Here is a 20,960-nt window from a genome sequence, read left to right on the forward strand (position 1 = left end):
AGCTGGATGACATCAAACTTCCTCCAGCTCAACGCCGGCAAGACGGAGGTCTTGCTGGTAGGCAAAGATGTATCCGCCTGGGGTAACAACTGGTGGCCTGAGACACTGGGACAACCACCCGAGCCCAAAAACGTGGTAAAAAACTTAGGAGTATGGGTGGATTCTGCTTTGAATTTCACCCATCACACGAAAAAAGTGGCAGCCACCTGCTTTGGGATTCTACGAAACCTAAGACCAATCCTAAAATACTTTGACCACCAAACGCGTCAACTAGTGGTACAGTCAGCCATCCTCTCACGGCTGGACTATGCTAGTTCCCTGCTGTTAGCGACAAATGTTGCAGATAAATCTAGACTATAACGCTCTAATTTAAACCTTACAGTTGGCATGCAGCTCTTAGATGACAGTCAATAGCTCACTGTTCAATGATAGGATTTTAAATTATAAACTGCAAGCAACAAAAGGATCTCTCTGACAAAAGCAGTAACCCATTGGCCAATTTACATTATGTGCACTTTGTGATCTGCATTGTACATGTTCTTTGCAGGAGGCCCATTAAACCTCCGCGCAACCTTTGCATGAGTCAAAGCATAACCTTAATCATCGCAAATATCATGACATTTTGATTGTTGCCGATAGTTTCTGGGGCCAGGGGAGGAGGCAGCAAGCACTTTTAACTCGTTCCATGCTGATGACGGGGCCGCTCCGCCATCAGCTGCGGTTGGGCTGTGCTGATGACGGAGCGGTTCTGTCATGGCCTGGCCGCCGCGCCTGCGCGTGCTGATTTCGCGCCTGCGCGGCGCGTTCTATTGAGCGGGGCGGGCCATGACAGAACCGCTCCGTCACGAGCACAGCTCAACCGCGGCTGGTGACGGAGCGGTTCTGTCACCAGCATGCGTCCGCCGCGCTGCCGCCCCGCTCTGTTAGCGCTGCGGCGAAATAGCCGCCGCAGCGAAAGGGTTAAAATCATAATATACTTGCAAACACAACACCCCCAGTGAGGTCACACCGGTCGCACTGCCCTAGAACCGGCCCTGCTCAAGGGTCCTGTGACCTCGGTGACATTCACTGTTGCTCTAGGGTGTGCTGCTTCATAGGCCTGAGCAAGACTGGAGGTGAACTTCAGTATGGATTATGGGACAAGCCTTCAAGGCACTTGCCACAGCTAGGGTCCACCTGCTGGTGCTTAGACACCAGGTCATCTAAGGTCTTGCAGGGCCTTTTAAGGTCTAGCATGGAAATGTGCTCCCTCAGGAGAGTGCTCTGGTGGACTGATCATTAAAGCTGAACCTGGTTCCTCAGTTCCAAATTCAGCAGCTCTGACCATAGTGCCACCCCCCCACACTGAACACCATACTGCCCCTCTGAGAGAAACTCGCACTGCCTTCAACTGCAATCCAATTGTGCCCGCTATAAACACCTGGATGTTACTCAATTAAAATTATGCACTAGACGAGTGCAATATGCTGCCTAAAAAAAATAACAGCATCCTAGAAAAAGCCAACAATCAGGGAATGCAAAATTAAGTAAAGCATGTGAAGCGTAAGCAGGAACAACATGGTTACCTTAAAGCTTTAACACTCACTATTCTGAAATCAATGAGTGTTTTTACCCTGAAAAGTTAAAGACATGACTAAAGGGACCCGTTTCAATGTCCATTGCTGATATCCTTACAAAACGCAAGCAGTATGATTAAAAATACCACATCCTTGTACACAGAGGCTGTTTTACAATCTACCCATCAATCGGGCATTGCACAGTACCTCCAGGATTGGTGCACTTCCCCACCGGGGAAAAAAATGCTTTTAAAAGAAAGACAAGAAAACGAAAGTAGCGCTTCACTAGCAAACTCTGTAAACTGGCGCTAATGTGTTTTGGTGTGAATAAAACTAATCTGGCCTCTTTGCGACCACTCTTGATTTATTTAGTTATTTATTTTTCATATTTTTAACCTTTTATTCCAGAGGCTGCACTTTGTAATAGAAAAATGTCAGAAAAAGACGACATTTCCAGCAAAAGTGTTGTTCTTTTTTGGATCCATTTTACAGGGGAACAAATAAACGAAAGGAGGAAAGGGAGGGTGAGAACCATTTCTTGAAGTCACGGTTTTCAGTAAGTGAGGAGGAGCTAGTCATAAAGAGAGGGAATAAGAGGAAGAAAGTGATTGGGGGGAGGGGGGTAGCTGCCAGCAGCAGAGCACGCGTGGAAACTCCTTGTCTTCTCTGGGCAAGAAGGAAAAGACAGTATTTTACCTTCTTTGCCCGCTCTGCCCATCCCCGAACGGATATGAATTCCGAGCCTTACCTGTAGGCTTTGGCTATTTCTGCCGTCCCGGGATGCATATTTAAAATAAAGTAGGGGAGCGGAATCTATTGAATTGAATAAGTAGGGCCACGCAGTGCCCTGCCGATCCCACCCACTTCGACCACTGGTAATAGATTACTAGAGGGCAATATAAGTTGTTAAGTAGAGCAGCGAACATGGGAGTCTGGTATGTATAGATGGTTGGACGAGTGGAGAGGGTTAAGCGAGTTTTATTTCTAACCGGTTGGGCAACAGAGCGCAGCGCCTAACACGAAGGGGGTCCGCAGCAACTGCACCTTCCTTACTTTCCACGATACCACATTCCATGCAAGACTTAGAACCCTGCTCTATTCTACATTCTTCGCCTTCTACATAACAATGCTGCTTACCAACACCACATATCCTCCCACCCCTTTTGTATTTCTTGAATAGGAACACTTATCTTGTAATAGAATAATAACAACCTAAGGAACAATGGAATAAAGAATTTGAAAAAACAGTTTCTAGTAAACTATTCTGGCTTTGGGTTCAAAGGGGTATGAATAATACGGATTCAACATTTCACCCTATCAGAAAATCTTTAAACTCAGCAGGTTTCGATACTATTCTCCCCAAGCCAGTGACAATTACTTTACTGGACATAACACCATATGATTGCACTCGGTCTCTGGACGTTCCTGGTCACACACTTTCATCCTCCATGGAGGATGATTGAGCTGCTGCTTCAGATTGAACAGTAGACCCAGCATCAGGATTAACTAGTTGTGCACCTGCATTGTTCTCCACACATACATTTTTGTCAGCATCCCATAAAGGCATTCCTGCTGAGCTCAAATTATCAATTTTCCAATATATCTTATTACACTTGGCAAGCTTGCTAAGATGCCATACCTTCCCATCAATGAGCTTGGCAGGACACCCATAAACTTTCCTCATTTGCAAGGGTTTAGAAAAATGACTGCTGGCTTTCTTTACAATTTCGTTCAATTTAACATGCGCCCATTCTCCCTCATTCAACACATCCTTCACATTGTGTTTATTGTCAAAGAACGTTTTATATGTTAGACATGCTTTTTCCAAATACTTTTTAACAACTTAGGCGACCACTTACTCTCGTCATCCATGCCACATTATCCTTGGTGAACGTTCTGTGTTCCCTCAAAATCATAAAAGGACTGTAGCCCGTGACATTTGGAGCTATGCGATATGCCCACACCAATTTGTCTAATTCAACAGCTCTGTTCCTTCCTTTGTTGATCGCGGCTTGCACACTCACCGTAAACACCCTGTTGAATCTTTCCCCACAGCCATTACTGGCCGGATGGTACACTGGAGTTTTCCTTTATTTTGTTACCAATACTAGTCAAAAATTCAGTAAATCTATCTGCCACGACCTGTGGACCATTATTACTTAACAATGACTTCGGCATTCCTTCCCTCTGGAAAATCTTTTCTAAGAACCCTACAATATTAGCTGCAGGAACATGGTCACGCATTTCAACTTCTGTCCATTTAGAATCTGTATCTAAAAGTACAATAACATATTTAGGAGTTCCCGTCCTTTCCAGAATAGGTCCTAAAATATCAATAGCCAGCGCTTCCCAAGGATTGTCTGCTATTTCACTTAGGCCTAAAGGTGGCCGCAACATATTCTGAGTCTTATCTGCATTAGCCCAATGGTCACAATTCCTGATAAACATCTCCATACTGGCATCAACACCTGGCCACCAATATGACGTTTTAACTTTCGTCTTAGATTTAACAATTCCTAAATGACCTTTGTGCATGAACTCAAGCACTCTTTGACGAAGACATTGCGGGGCAACCACCCTATTACCTCTGAACAAAAATCCAGCTTCAGAAGTATAGCTCATCCTTCAATTACCCAAAACGCCCTAGATTGCTCAGACAACTTACTTTTCTCAGGCCAACACTGTAATAAACGCTCATCTACTTGTCTTCTGCTTTATACTTTTTCTCTTTCTTCAGAAACTGCTGCTAACTCACAATCCACACTTGCCAATTTATAATCTTTCCATTGGTTTGCCTCTCCCTGGTAAATCGGGGACCTGCTAAGATAGTCGGCCACCTTGTTCTTCCTACCAGGCAAGTACTCTACTTGGTACGCATAATCCAACAACTGCAAAGACATCCTAGCAATTCGAGGAGTTGCTTTATCCAACCCATCAGCAGTTAATATCTTAAACAATGGCTTGTGAAGGTGAACTCCATATCCCCTGAAATGGTCTAAATTTAGTCATAGTTCACACACGCACTAGCATTTCAATTTCTTTCATAGATACCTTCCTTCGGGTGACATGAGTGTGCAGGATGCAAAAGAAATCGTATTCTCCACATCCGAACTAGATAATTGTGTCAACACAGCACCAAATCCCTTGCCGCTGGCATCAGTAGTCAAAATGGTGCGTTCCTTAGTGTTAAAACCCTGTAGTGGCAACGCTCCACAAATGTCACCTTTTTTATACTCTCAAATTCCCCCTGCAACTTATCATTCTATAAGAAAGGGGTCTTGGTTTTCATCAGATGCCGTATGTTTTACGTTTTCCCAGCAACATTTCGTACAGATTTTGCATAGAACTTGACCAGACCAAAGAAGGATCTTACATTGTCCTTGCAACACGGGCCACGTGCATCTTTTATAGCCATGATGATTTTGTTTTTTGGGAACATACCTTTGTCACAGATCTCATGACCTAGGTATGTCAGAGTTCCTGCAAAATTTACATTTACTCAGATCCGCAGTAAGACAGACTTCCTTAAGTTTACACAGCACTTTGTACAGATCCTGATCATGTTTGTCCTTATTTTTCCCATGACTAGTATGTCATCTTGGAAATACAGTACACTTTTGAGATCTTTCAACAATTTGTCCATGAACCGCTTTTCCCGGAGGTACCCCGGGAGACCCAGACTTTTGGAACGCTGTTGAAACATGGCTTGAGGCCAGAGGCTGATCTCACATATTTATAGGGTGCTGAGAGAGGATGGAACATTTGGAACATTGGAAGATTTACAAATACAGGCCAGGTGGCACGAAGTATTAGAAGCACCTCTTTTGGCTTGGAGGATATTCATGATGGGGTGAAGGTAACCTCTACCAATGCACGGTTTTAATAATCCAATATAAAGTGATGCATCTGGTTTAGCTCACCCCAAGTCAGACCCTCCAGCTTATCGCGATTTCGCGATTTGCAAAAAAATCGCGAAATCGGCCGATCTCGGGAAATGCCGCGATATTTGGCAAAAAGCCCGCGAAATTTGCCGTTTCCGCCCGTTCGCCGTCTTTCCGCCCGTTTCCGCCTTAAAACAGAAGGCGCGAGGCACCCATTTTCCCATTCCCCCCAGGATTGACCCAGGATTGATTTGCGGAGAGCTAGGAGGTCGAGGACGGCGGCCGAGCGAGGGAGAAGACCACGGCGGCCGAGAGAGGGAGAAGACCAGCACCACACCAGCAAGAGGGGGAGAGAGCACGAAGCGGCAGCGACACGAAGACTCTTCCTCAGAGACCGGGGCTCGGAGTAGGAGGAAAGCCGGCCGGCGAACAGAACACAGGTACGTCCGTCCTTCACGCTGGTGGGGGCCCGCCGCACACATATGGGAGAGCGCTGCCCGGGTGGGAGGGGGGCAGTGGAGATGTGGTCTCACACTGTTGTTAGCCCCATCATAGTCTGAGGTGTAAGCGCAGAAGGCGGACCCTGACCGTTCAGACAGACATTATAATCTGCACACAGATGGCCTCCTCACCTCCACCCGTCTCCCATACAGACTTTGGCTCCCTTCTCCGACAGCAAATTGTGACCTTGTTTCTGGCACAGAAGAACAGCTTCTGTCTTGGCTCACAGACTCCACACAGTGAACACTCGTCCCCTCTGACGTGCACACTTCTCTCGAGGGATAGCCCCTGTTTGCTCTCACAGACACCGGTTTGCGCAGACGCGTCCCCTCCTCATACTGTGCACACGCATGGCCTCTTTTCCTCAGTGCAAGGCTTGACCCTGGCTGCCCCCACAGACGCCACACTGTGTAAACGCGTCCCTTTCTCGCTCAGGTACATTTGGCTTATTCCACACCAGATTCTGCACACGGGTGTCTGACCGTGGGCCCTCGTGCAAAGAAGGATATGCATGCTGTTTGAACTCCGCCCGCTGTTTGAAAGCAATTATCAGGGTTTAGTGGGTCCTTTGGGTCCCCGGTGCCACTGCACCTGCCGCACGAAAGAAAGCTACGCCCTTGCGTGAACTCTTCTGTGACACTGAGCATCGGAAGATCTGAACGCTCGCATTCACGCTATGCCGCACACATCTGCCTTCGCCCTCTTCGGTCAGAGACAGGCCCTACCTGCCCTCACAGACATGATATTCTGCACCCAGGACGTGCGCACAGCTGCTGCCTTAGGGCGGGTCTGTGCAGAGTCTGGCTGGACCCACATGTCCACGGCTTTGGAAATCTCCACAGCTCGCCGCCGGCGCTCGCAGACACATACAGTGCGCCGCACACTCCAGTCCCGAGCTCGCCGACAAACACGCATTCTTCATAACTCCTTCTGTCAGACACTCTGTTCTGCCCAGCTTTTGCTATCACTGATGTGTTTACAGCGCACCAGACTTTCTAGTACACGCCGTATTCTATACACGGGCGTAGCTGCCAATAGTGCATGAGGTGCAGTGGCACCGGGGACTAGAGGCCCAATGAATACCGATTATAGCTATAATTTGCTGCCTATACAAAAGTCGGCTGGCCCTTTCCCTCACTTGCACAAGGCTCCCCTGCACAATGTTCACTGATGCACGCGTGCTCTCACCTGCAGCTCTTGTGCAGACCCGGCCGGGATAAATTGTCGGAACGGACCTCTCCCACGACAGGCGAATTATTGGCAGGCTAGGGCTCACCCTTTTCTTGAACCCTTCAGTAATTGCGTTTTTCGGATTATTTAACTGGTGCAGAAATGTTTCTTCTGGGGGTGACTTCCCGTACCGTAAACCGTGTGTAATTGATAGATGTATTTCGGAAAGAAGACAACAAATCCTCTTCTAAGATCGTGGTTATCGGAGCTAACACCCCTGTTCAAGGGATCTCTGTACAGAAGTGCATCTTGTTCCTACAGACACCTGTACAGAAGTGCATCTTGATCCTACAGACACCTGTACAGAAGTGCATCTTGATCCTACAGACACCTGTACAGAAGTGCATCTTGATCCTACAGACACCTGCGAAGAAGTGCATCTTGATCCTACAGACACCTGTGAAGAAGTGCATCTTGATCCCTATGACACCTGTGCAGAAGTGCATCTTGATCCCTATGACACCTGTGCAGAAGTGCATCTTGATCCCTATGACACCTGTGCAGAAGTGCATCTTGATCCCTATGACACCTGTGCAGAAGTGCATCTTGATCCTACAGACACCTGTGAAGAAGTGCATCTTGATCCTACAGACACCTGTGAAAAAGTGCATCTTGATCCTACAGACACCTGTGCAGAAGCGCATCTTGCTCCTACAGACACCTGTGCAGAAGCGCATCTTGCTCCTACAGACACCTGTGCAGAAGCGCATCTTGCTCCTACAGACACCTGTACAGAAGCGCATCTTGCTCCTAGAGACACATGTACAGAAGTGCATCTTGCTTCCACTGACACCTGTACAGCAACACAATACTGGTCTAGACTTGGAGTGCTCTGAAGAACTGAACGTACATGGCCAAGATTAACCCGTTTAGCGCGTCAAATTCCGCCCCAGTGCGGACGTTCAATCGCGCTAACGGGATTCGGACGTCCAACGGTCGTGCGCAGCACTGGCGAGGTAGTGCACGCGACGACCGTTGGACGTTCGCAGCGCTGAAGGGGTTAACATGCCTTTTACCTAAAACAAATGTGTTGAATTGTAAATAAACAAAATGTACATAGCTCCATGTAGTCCAATAACTCAAACAGTAAGATATCTGTGTTTGGTGTTGCAAAAAAACCCAAAATAAAATGCCGCTAAATTTCCATTTTTGTGCCGCTAAATTTTCATTTTTGTGCCGCTAAATTTGCCAATCCATGCCGCTATATCCTGGGGGGTCTGCCAAGTACACAGCATGCAATCTACCCTGTGCAGCCTTCCTCCTGTCTGTTCTGTGCCGGGCAGGGAGCTCACTTTTTTTGCATTATTTGGCTGGTCTCTGGATGCCTACTGGGAGGTGATTTTAAAGTCTCTGAATGCCACTACTGGGTGGTCACTTCCCGGGCTGTTGGGCTCCATCTGTTGGGACGTATCCCAGTTGATAAAAAAGAAACTGAGTAGGAAGTTTCTCCTCCTGGGTCTAGTATTTGTCAAATGCAGCATAGCCGTTCGATGGATGTCTCCTTTTTCACCGAAAGTAGCGGATTGACTGAGGGATATGGCTGAGTGGGCAGTTGCCGGGAGAGCCATATGCACAAGGACAGTAAACTTGTTGCCGACCTGGAGGCCTGGGCGGCAAAGCTTGCTAAGCTATTGGATCCTCCGGATGCCCTGAACTCTTGAGTTGCGGGATCTAGTAAGGAGGAGAGAGAATGCGATGTCTGTCTGACTGCGGAATGAAGGGAGCTTCTGTTCTATCTAGAACTGTATAATTATGTCACCAGAAAGTCTTTACCAATGTTTCAGATTCGTTGCACAGTATTTATTACGGAGATGTGCTTTAATAGAGCCGAACGGAGAGAGGGGGAGGGAGAGATTTTTATTTGAATCTTTGACTTTCATTATGCTATCTCAGTGTGAACATTATTTTCGAAAATGACAGTTAGAACGTGTACCTGGGGGAAGAAAAAAAAAATGAATATATACATTTTTTTAAGCAGACCACCCTAAAGAATATCTATATATTTTAAAACCATGCAGTATACATTTTGTATAAAGTGCACAATCTAAGTACATACATCTAATCAAATTATACATATTTATGAACATGCACAGGCATATGCTGTATGTACATTTGTGTTTGAGTGTGATGATCTTGTAGGAAAGAGCCATCTCTTGAGTAGTTTTCTGAAGATAAGCTAGTTTTCCGTGGCTTTTATGTTTGGTGGTAATGAATTCCATAATTTGGCTTCTTGTAACTACCTGTGTTTCTTTTCTTGTATGTTGGGGTTTTGAGGCAAGGTGCCAATCGTGCATGTATTTGGTCATTTTATTCCTGAGAAAAAGTGGTCCTATTCCATGTATTACTTTGTGGGTGATAGAAAGCAGCTTGAATGTGTATCTTCTGGCAACCGTCAACTAATGCAGGTATGTAGGGCTCTCTAGGCAGGGGGTTGTGGGCTTGTGGCTTTACATGCTGGAGAAGTCTGGCAGCAGAGTTCTGAATTTGTTATCATTTTTTCAATGTTGATAAAGATGATCCGTGATAGACCGTTGGCATAATGAAGTTTAGACAGTAAAGGAGAGATAGTAGCCTGGTCCTTGTGTGGAAGTCCTAGGTGTTGCAAGATGCTTCGCAGAGTTTCCATGGTAATGAAACTTGATCTTGCCACCTTGTCCACTTGGGCATTCATTGATAATTTGAAGTCCATGGTGATTCCCAGATTTCTTATTTCCTTAGATCATTTAGGAGGTGGTCCCAGATAGCTGGGCTTGACGCAGAGTGGGTACATTTTTTTCCATTTGCCACATGTATTTCCCTTTTGAAAGCTTTCAGTTTTAGGTGGCTTCATGTCATCCACTGATCAACAGCTCTCAGAGAACTGAACATTTTTGATTTTTTTTTTTTATATGTCTTTGGGATTTTCTAATTTAAAAAGTATGTGTGTGGTTCATCAGCATAGTTATAGCATGTGAGATGACATTTGTTGATCATTGTCTGTAGTGACTTCTGGTAAATGTTGAGAAGCATGGGTCAGATGATAGAGCCTTGAGTTACCTCTGCTTTTGTTAAGTACGATTTGGATGAGAAAGGGAGTCTCAATGACATTGGTCTTGTTTTTAAGGTAGGATGTGATCCAGTCGAGAGTAGTCGCCTCTATGCCGGCTTTGTAGAGTCTTTGGATCAGGGTGTCATGGTAAACTGTGTATGGCAGCTGAAAGTACCAAAAGTAGTGCACAACCCCATTTCTGGTCTATTGGGTTTCTAAGATCACCCCAGATGGCGACAAGGGACAATTCTGTGCCTCTTACTGGTCAGAATCCTGTTTGGGAGTCGGAAAGTATGGAGTTATCCCAGTCAATAGTGACATCTGGGCGAATGCTGCTCTTTCTATACTTTTGCCCAGGAACGGTCCATTTGTAATCGGTCTGTAGCCGTCGGGGTCATTCATGTCCAGATTTGTTTTATTTAATAATGTGTGTATATGGCCTTTTTTAAGTCTTTTTGAAAGATTCCTGTAGTTAATGAATTATTGATGATTTTTCTTACCGCTGTGGCAACAGAGATAGTTTTTAGGGCTCGCGCCTGCGTTGCAGTGCGTAGCAGTGCTCGCGCAGCAAGAGTCCTTTTGTATGGGGTTTTGAAAGCTGACCACACGCTCGTGCGTGTGATCAGGATTTCTCTGTCAGGCATCTGCTTTTGTGTTTTTTTTATTTTTAAAAAAGGGACGTGATTGGGCAAAGGCGACGGGTGCATGTCCCGCCTTTGTAACCTCCATTCCCGACGGTGGCTAGCATGGGCAGCAGTGCGCGTTCGCCTCGCTGCCGCCCTCCCTCCCCCCGTTCACTGTAGTGCACATGCACCACTGGTTCTTTAAGCTGTATTTATCTAGCAACAGTTTCCATTGCAGCTTTCCAGCAAGAGACCTCACTTTCCAACCCTCGCTACTGTTTTTGTTCCCGTAAAATGTGCTATGATCCAGCAGCTTCGCAGTAACTTTATAATTATCTGCGCAGGAGAAAGAACGGGAACATGGCATATGAAAAACGTCGTCGTTTGAATGGTGACGACAACAAATGTAGCTGTTTTCGTGCCTAAACAATGGGTGTTCTAAATAAACAAGACCATGGCACTCATTTTATGGGACTGCAAATGGGTGAAAGGGTAGAACTCTGCAACAGGCTCTTTAACACACTGCGCTACCTTCAAGCAAGATGAATCCTGCATGAAATACCCCTTTCTCTCTCCTCAACCACAATGCGCCACTCGGGGCTCTCTGTGCACAGTAGAGGAAGGGACCTGAAAAGCACAAATTATAGAGGCAGTAATTGTACCTCACACACTTCTCGGGAGGTAGGGGGAACTGGGTTGGTGGTTACTGGGAGGCTAGGAGGCTGCAGCGACATAATTACTGGCAGGGTGTGCATGTCACACCAGCGAGCAGCAGGCCTCGGCGACGTCACTTATTTACAAAACAACTGTACTCGGGCGAGTTGTTAGCGTCTCAAAAACGGCTCTCTGGCATCCGTAAATGGCATCCTGTTTGCTCCTCCGGATTCCTCCCCTGCTTAGCGCATTATTTATCAGTTTTGTTTTCCATCCCCAGCCTGATTTATCAAAGGCCTCGCACACTCCTGCCAACCTCCGTGTCAGCGCTACATCCTCCTATGTCGCAGGGCTGCATATTTCTCTTCCTTCTAAGACCGCTGTGAGAGGGGCAGAGGTAGCTTGGCCGACCATACACGCAATACATTTTTTTGTTATAAATATTTCATTTAAGTTTTAATTCTTTAGTCAGTTGTTAAAAGATTTCGGTGTGTAATACTTTAAGAAATAAGCTTGTGTGCCATTATTTTAATTGAATGCTAACTTTATATAAAACGTACAATGGGCATCTATTCAACAAAATGTCAGTTGGGCGGAAATGACATCGGACACTGTTTGACATAGATGCCTTCACAGAAAGGGAGTTCATATGTTATACAACTGAATAATCAAAGCAAGTGATGCCACTAGAGTTGACATTCATGAAGAACTCTTAACAAGTGCCACATTTTTAAAATAAAACAATTGTTACACAGATAATTGTCTAGTTTAGATACTAGCATCATCTAGCCAAGTTTAGTCATCATGTGCCATAAGTCATATACACGTTGTTGGCTCACATCTTGTAAACTGGGATCAGACGTTCAATGGCGGCTGCTGTGGCATTTAAGTGGTGAGGCAGCGTGGGTGTTGGGGGAACAGCGCAAGGGAGAAGAATAAAAAAAAATGTTTAACTGCATTCTCCAGCTTTGGTGCACTTCGGCCTCTGCTTCTCAACTCCTGGCATGCCGCAGGGTTCCCCTACGCCAATCCAGACGCTGCTCTCATGCTGGTATTACCCAGAATGACAGCAACGGCTTGATTGGTGTGAGAGCCATAGTTAGGAGCTTACTAATGGACTAAGATCCCTTGCTTGTTCTGTAAGTACAGCTGGTTTACAATGGGGAGAACAGATGCCGAGACCTCGTTGCCACTCATCATCAGGAGAGGATGTGGCTTAACGACTAGAGTGGCGGACTTTGAAGCCAGGGACCCAGCCTTGTCTTGCCGGAGGCTCATACATCCTGTGATTCTGGGCAAATCACAATCGCCCACTGCCTCTTCTTTAAATGATGTGCAGTCTACTTTGGCATAACAGTTATTTTACAGTGTATTCTAAAAGATGTGTAGTATTATAGGAATGAATGTTATATTACAGTTTGTACCAGATCTTGCTAGACCCATTTGGTGCCTTCTAGTGTGACTGCTGTCTCGTTTTTCCAGTTGTTCTTGTACCCCTACTAAATGGCTAATTCCTGTGAAGTGACCAGTTGTTGACCTGACCTTTGCCTTCCTAGGCTCAGAGGCCAAACTATTGTCCTTGGCTAGCCGGTCCCAGAGGCCAGGCCATTGGCCTGTTAACTCCTAAGCCAAGAATGGGTTGCACCCCCGAAGTGAGGCTGAATGACAAACTGGTTCTAAAACTGTTTTGCCTCAGGCAGCACCAAGTATACTTAAAGCTACTTTTCCACTAAAGTTATGAAATATTTACTTTTACCAATAAGTTAGATTTTTTTAAACTGAGTGGAAAGTAACTTTGAATAATTCTCCTGACATTTTTCCAAGTAGAGAGCTAAAATAAAGATTGTAATAACACCTGAGTTTGTTCATCGAAATAAAGTTTCTTGGTGGTCGCTGTGAGGACACGCTATTCCTAATGTGTAATACGTAACATATATATTAAATCCCCCTGTGTTTGAAAGACACACTTTAGGAGTGCCTTATTAATTTTGTTTTTGGCATGTCACTGCAGTGATGTAAAAAAAAGACAAAGGAGCCAATGTATGTCATTTAACTTCCATGCCATTGGGGCATTTCATGCATTTTCTGTCTTGGCCTTGTAGCAAAGTTAAGTTACCAATTGGGTAAATCCAGTGTGCAGTACATGTTCTAGGGTGAAAGCACATGTAATACACCACGGTTTATCATTGCCCCTACGCACAAGGTCATCAAAAGTAGACATGAAAAAATGGGAGAACCATGAAAAAAAGATGTCATTTCCTGCAGGTGTGTTTGATTTCAACAAACATGACTGTATGTTCTGCCCACAAAAAAAGTTGTAAGCAAATAGCCCAAATGCCTACCGTACCAGTATTGTTAGTTAACATGCTCCCAACACCTCTTCAAAAAGGCTGTATTTCAGTTGCCTCAATTATTACCTTTTTGACAGTATCCCATTACTGCTACTGGGATGAACCCCTCTGTCTAAGCTCCTTTTGGGTTTAATCCTTTGAACAATAGTTACTGACAGAAATCCGGTGGCAAACTGCATAATATTCTGGCAGTATCGGTAAATACAGTCTTTGTTTCTTGTGTCTTGACTGCAGAGCTTGGACTATGGTCCTATTAAGAAATTAGGTTTTAAAAACAATCACCTTTTACTTGATGGCCATATAGTGAACATCAGTGAGGCATTTACAGTTGTGTAATTAAACTATTCTGTCTTGCAAAGAATCCCTCAAAATAAAATCTTGTGAAGCCATGGCTTGTTCCTGAGACAGACAAAGGTATTGAAAGTTTCTCATTCAAGTGGTAAAGATCTTGACCGTGAAGCTAGCACAATTTTATGGTATGAAACTCTTTAGTCTAAAGAAGAAATATTTTAGCTCTTCCTAGTTGTAGCTGTCATTTGTCATGCCATTGTCACTGATCTTTATATTCTTGGATAGCAAGCCAGCACAGAGAGGTAACTCTTTTTATGTGCAAAGGCCATAAAAGAAAACCAAGTCCTGGGATTGGCAGACTATTTTATACAATCCTTATACATTTGTTATAACAAGTTAATGAGAGCTTCTTTTACACTTAAACGTTCATGGCTTTAAAAACACAGCATATTCATTGAATATAATAAGCACAGAGATGTAACTCTTCTTATGTTTTCTTCTGAGCAAAGGCCATACAAGTAAACAACGTCATGGAATTGGCGGACTATTTTATACAATCCGTATAAATTTGTTATAACAGGTTAATGAGAGCTTCTTTTACACTTAAACGTACATGGCTTTAAAAACACAGCATATTCATTGAATATAATTCCAAGCATGCAGTTTCATCTACCCAGCAGTCCCTAAATTCCAAACATTACTCTAAACTGTGAAGATGTACTTAACCCAGTAGTTACTTTTCTGTTGGGCTGCACGAGTGTCCATTTTAGTGAACAATCTATCTTGATGTAGATAGCACCAAACGTCTTTACTATTAAAAAAAAATGTACATCGTTGTGTAGTTTTTCAAGTGGAGGTCTTTCCCTTGAAATACCACAGTCTCTTGAGTGCTAGCTACCTCAAGCACACCCTCACAGTGAAATATGTTTCTACAGCGTGCTGCTTGGACAATTTATTTGAATTTATCAGAATGTTTTCATGCCAAAAACCGAATTGACAGGTTTCGGTGAATAGCTGTATTGGCTAGGAATACTTTTTGGCACATATGAAGTGAGGAAACTAGCAGGTTGGCAAAGCTCCAGCTCAACACCCCGCCCCGCCCCTCCCACTCTCTTGCTCTCCCCCACAGAAGTGGGTAATGCAGGTACATCATTCTTTTGATGACGAAATGGACATTGCTGCTGAGTTCGATGAATGCTAGCCTGCTCGCTCCCTCATAGGCCTCTTCTAAATGGATGAAGGTTTCTGGTGATCCACGTATGGAGTGTACTGCCACAAGGGATGATAAGCATACTCATTTTTGTGGCGTATTTGCTAAGCTTCGCATGAGCTGGGGCACTCCTTCCTTTTTAGCTCAACCTATTTAACAGTGTTTATTTCTTCTTTCATCTTGTTATAAGCACATGAACAGAGTATTTTCTGTAGAAGATGCATTGTTTCTTGCACATTATCGTGCCTTGATTTTCAGCCACACTGGGTGGCACATAATGATGCCATATCATTAAGCTATGAAGCTGCATCTGTAGAATAATTGATGACATGGCTCAAAATGTACCACCCCCAAGAAGTCCTACTTCTTGCCTCTTAGGAGGGTCTTTGAAAAACATAGCATTGTGTTCCACAATCAAACTTCCGCCCTAAGAGGTCAGTGTAACTTAATATCTCCATTAGTATGGTTGAAGTGCATCATTTGTTTCTGCCATTTTTTTGGCTCTTATTACAGCAACACGAATTATGTTGTTGAAGCCATGTAGCATTTTACACTGCGGAGTTAGTGTGCAAAGCAGTTGGCATATCTGACTGAAGGAAAATGGGTCCTTGGTCTGCTGGCTTTTAGTTTTTTGCAAGGAGCTGCTGTGTTCGAAAGTAAAGTGTCAAGTGGATTTTCATGATCTGCTTGATGAAACTTAAAACCAGTGGTGTCAACAGTCTAGCAGGGACCCTATGTTGTAGAGGTTTAAATATAACAGAAAAGTTTGAGGACATTTGTGGGTATGTTCTGCTTTTTCATGCCCACCTCTCAGGTCAGCAAGTACAGAAAAATTACTGTGTAATCCTAGAAAGAGATCTTAGTAATAGTGGGTACAATCACCATGACAACTTAACATTTTTAATGGCAGGGCCCCAGGATTTTGATGAGTTAGTTCAGACTGCAGTTTCGAGGAGTTGGTATGGGCTTCTTCATTGACATTTTCTACTGTGAAAGAGGTCTAGTGAGTGTGTTTTTTATTGGGAGCTTCCTTAAGGGGCTTTTGGACCTACTATTTGAAGAAGTCTTTTTACAGCAAATAACAAACTTCTCTACAGTGAACTGCTTGATGTCGACTGTCTTTCAATCAAACTCACCAATGCCATATGCTTTGAAGTCAAGCAAGATTGAGTTGTCCTCTTTAGAATCTAATTCCTTGATGCCGAGTACCTAGAAGTAAACCTGTCTGTGAATACCCTGACAGTTGAGATTTCTTCTTTGTTGAAGAGTTCAAAAGGATTATCCAGTATTATAGGTATCTTTCATAGATTCACATGCCTGAATCATTCCCCGTCGTCGGGGTGGGAGTCCCTTGTACATAAAAAGAGTAATGTCATATAGACATATACATAGTAATAGGCCAGAGGCCTCTCATTAGTAACATATCCATGTCCTTTTGTAAAAAGGACCAAACTTTGGCCAAGAGCCAATCGGATATCACCACCCTCTAGAACCTTCCTGGAAGGAGCCCTAGTCCCTCGGAATTTCTACCGCACGTCGTGCTAAGGGAGTCTTTTCTGAGCTCTGCTCAGTTTTTCTGGTATTCTTTACTTATTTCAATATTTTTCTCTCAGAAACTGTTCTCTGTGAGGAGTTCTTCAGTTGAACATGGCTGACACTCCTAAAAAAAAAAAAGGGCTATTTAGATCCTGTGCCTCTTGTGGAAAAAAGAGGCTTCATGTTGATGACCGACATGAGGACTGCCTTTACTGTCTATACCCTGACCACTCTGCAAAGGATTGCAAGGTCTGTCGCACTTTTTCGACCAAAACTCTGAAGGACAGAGAGGGACGCCTGCTGCTCTGGCTCCAGAGACTTAAGGACAAGGACCGGGTTGTCTCTTCAGGGGAGAGTGAGTGTTCCATTAAAAGTACTCATTCCTCTCCCAAAAGGCCTAGAACGTCATCCCCAGGACCATCTTTGGAGCCACCTCAAAAGAAGACGCCCAAGTCTTCAGAGGTTCGTTCAAAGGCCATGGCTGAGAACGTATCTCTTCAGGTTACTACCTTCAAAAAGCCTCTCATGACATCTTCAGTGGTGGCTGTAACAACGTTGACGTCAACAATCTCCACATCGATGGCTTCGTCATTCTCCTCAAAGCCGACGACTACTTCAGTCTCGTGGTCGACTGGTAGGTCCATTCCATCTGTAATAATAATTAAAAAATCGACGGCGAAGCCCCCATCGACGAGTGCTTCCTCGTCGCTGAAACAAAAATCCTCATCGTCGACGACTAAAGCCCCATCGACGTCGATGAAATCCTTGTCGACGACAGTGAAGCCTTCGTCGACAGTTCCGTCATCGACGAAGCAGTCGACGAAACCATCGACTTAGACACCAGCGTCGACGAGAACGAAGCCGTCGACTGTACCATCGACGACGTCTCCAGCGTCGACACTGCTGTCGACTAACAAAACACCGTCGACTATGCTGCCGTCAAAGTTCCATCGTCGACTAGGACGCTGCTGTCGACGCCTGCTATATCAGACAACGTTCCCCCGTCGACGACCATACCGTCGACGGGCTCGCTGACGACAGGATCACCTTCATTGAAGTACTCTTACACACACTTCAGGATAACTAAGCGTACTTTGACGCCAGAATTGACGTCATCAAGTAGAGTCCAGCCACTGCCACCGGCTCATTTGTTGGACACTGAGGATTCTGAGGATGGCTCACTGTTTCCGACAGCTACCAACCCATCAGAACTTTAACATTAAAATCCATGAAAGTTCTGAGTGTGAAGACCTGGATCAGGAAGGAATGGATTTCCAGGAGGAACATCACTCTACTCCTCCTCCACCTTCACAACCTATGGTGTGTCTTCCAGCATCCATAGTGACGGATTTACAATTTCTCATTGCGGATTATAAGCAGCGGTTTCCTTCCAATCCGCCTCCTCCAGTAGGGCTGCGACTGCCACTTGTGACACCTAGCCCTCCACCTCGCCCCTGGCGGCCTCCGCTGGTCATTCAACCGGACACTGCTTATTTGCCTCCTTTACCGTCTTCTGATGAACAAGAGGAAGGAGGAGCACAAGACGAGGAGGAACAGCAAGAAGGAGAACTGCAGGAAGACTAATGGAATGAATACGTTATTCCCGATCCGGCTTCCCCTGACCAAGCACAGGCAGACTCTCCTCCAGAAGACATTGGAGGGTTCCATAACATCTTGGAAAGGGCTGCTTCAAGATTCAAGATCCAAATGACCACGCAACCTCAGGATTGCTTCCTGTATGACTTTAAAGAGCCATTTCAAAAGGCTGTGAGATCCATTCCCATTATTAAGTATATTTGGGATCAGGGAGTGAAAATAAGGAAGAATCCTTCATCTTTGCCTCCAGTCCTACCCAGGCTCGACAAAAAGTATAAGGCTCCTGACACAGCTCCTGCATGCCTTACAAGTCACACAAAACCAGACTCTGTCATTATCCAGGCTGCGCAGTGTAAATCTAATAATCCATCGGCGGCGTTGACTGCGCCACCAGATAAGGAGGGTCGTAAACTGGATATTGGCAAAAGGTTTTCATCCATGTCAGCCCTCACTGTATGAGCGGCTAACTCCTTAGCCCTGTTAGGGCGCTACAACCGCCAAATGTGGGCGGATATTGCTCCATGTTTGGGTACTATCCCAGAAGACCAAAGGAAGCAAAAAAGATTCTCCTTGAGGGCGATCGTTCACCCTCTGAAATGATAGACGTGGCGATGGATATCGCCTCCACAGGATTAAAACAATTGGCAGGGGCTGCGGTCCTAAGGCGCCAAGGATGGCTTAAGGCCACATCTTTCAGACTGGAAGTGCAGGCCAAGATATTGGACATGCCGTTAGATAACCAGCTACTATTTGGGAAAGACCTAGACGAGATGCTGCAAGGTATCAAGAAGGATACTGATACTGCGAAAGCCCTAAGTACTCTCCAGTTCAGAAATACTTCCTTTCGGGGCTCCAGAGGAAGAGGACAACCTTCAAGAGGTAGCTATCGGGGGTACAAATCATCGTACAGCCATAACCCCTGCTCGTACACTCTCGTATAATCGCAGTACGTTACTGGAGCTTTGCCCCACCTACGCCCCCCTTTGCAACAAATTCGACCTATCGCATTTTCCCTTGGAGGTTAATGCTGAATGTTCTCACTGCAACACCTTACTCGCTACGTACAATTCCACCACCTCAGCTAAAACCTTAAAACATGAGAGAGAGAAGCACGTTACTATGGCACTCATCAATGCGCGATCCTTGAGCAAACCTTGCCAAGAAATAGCTGACCTTATCAGCGATTTTAATCTCGATGCTCTCTACATCACAGAAACATGGACGGAGGAGGCATCTGCCCCTGACCTCGTTACAGCAGTTCCTCCAGGCTATATTGCCTATTGGCAGGATAGGGCCCTAAAGAAAGGAGGTGGATTAGCCATCATAAGAGAGCAATATGAGGTCCGCATCTCGCCTATTCCCATCTCATCATGTGAAGCTATACATTTCAATATAACATTCACACCGATCTGTAACTTTAAGGGAGTACTCCTTTATCGACCCCCCCCCCCCCGGGACCAGATCAGCGTTCCTTGCCAATTTAAGTACCATTACCGAATCCATGGTTACTGAAGAGTCCACCACAATTTTGGGCGACTTCAATTTCTACCTGGAGCAAAACAGTGACAGGGATACCATTGCCCTCACATCTGATTTAGAAATAATGGGCCTTAGACAATTGGTCACGGCTCCTACCCATCAGGCAGGTCACACGCTGGATGGTATATTTACAAACGCTGAAGGCTTCCACATAACGGCAGTTCTTCCCATGGCCTGGACAGATCACTCAGTCATATTTAGTAGCCTAACCATCAAAGGCTCTCTGAGGAAGAAGGCCTCATACTCGAGACTAGGCACTTTCAAAGCATGGAAGGACATTAATCCTAATGACCTAAATGTACTCTTAAACAACACCAGCCCTGACCTATCCAGTGATCCTAGCATCGCTACTCACCAATTCCATGAATGGTTGGGTGATGCCACGACTCAGTTGGCACCTACCAAATCCCACTCAAGAAACAGGAGCATGCCAACTGCCCAGTGGTACACAGATGAATTAAAAACCCAACAACAACTAACAAGGAACAGGGAAAGGCACTGGCGCAGAACCTATGATAGCGAAAACAAGGAAAAATATAAAGAAGCTCTCGCTACCTACAAAGCAATGATAACAGCAGCAAAAAAGCATTTTTTCTCACTACACATAGAGAAAGCGAAAAACTCAAGCAAGCAACTATACAACATTGCCAAAACCCTCTCCGGTAACACACCAAACCTAAATCCGCCCCCATCACAATCATTATGCGACGCCTTGTCCGAGTTTTTCTTCTCGAAGGTAAACGACATATACCAAGCCTTCACTTCAGATCCTAGCATCAGTAGTGTTACCACCCCCACGACCATCCTAAAAAATACCATGACTAGTTTTAAACCACTGACCAAACAAAGGGCATAGTTAAATCTATCAAATCCGGATCAGCTCTGGATCCATGCCCAACTTCTGTGCTCGCCATGGTATCAGATACAATCCTCCCAATCATCACTCATGTCTGCAATACGATAT

At 45.1% G+C, this 20,960-nt stretch overlaps 1 protein-coding gene across 1 annotated transcript in view; it reads left to right on the top strand.

The window, feature by feature from the left end:
* The window catches only part of CAPZA2 (capping actin protein of muscle Z-line subunit alpha 2), a 314,968-nt gene that overhangs the window by 7,280 nt on the left and 286,728 nt on the right, over positions 1 to 20,960 (top strand). The gene's annotated exons all lie outside the window — the stretch shown is intronic.

The sequence above is a fragment of the Lissotriton vulgaris genome, chromosome 1_1 (assembly GCF_964263255.1).
Source record: "Lissotriton vulgaris chromosome 1_1, aLisVul1.2, whole genome shotgun sequence".
Classification (NCBI taxonomy): domain Eukaryota; kingdom Metazoa; phylum Chordata; class Amphibia; order Caudata; family Salamandridae; genus Lissotriton; species Lissotriton vulgaris.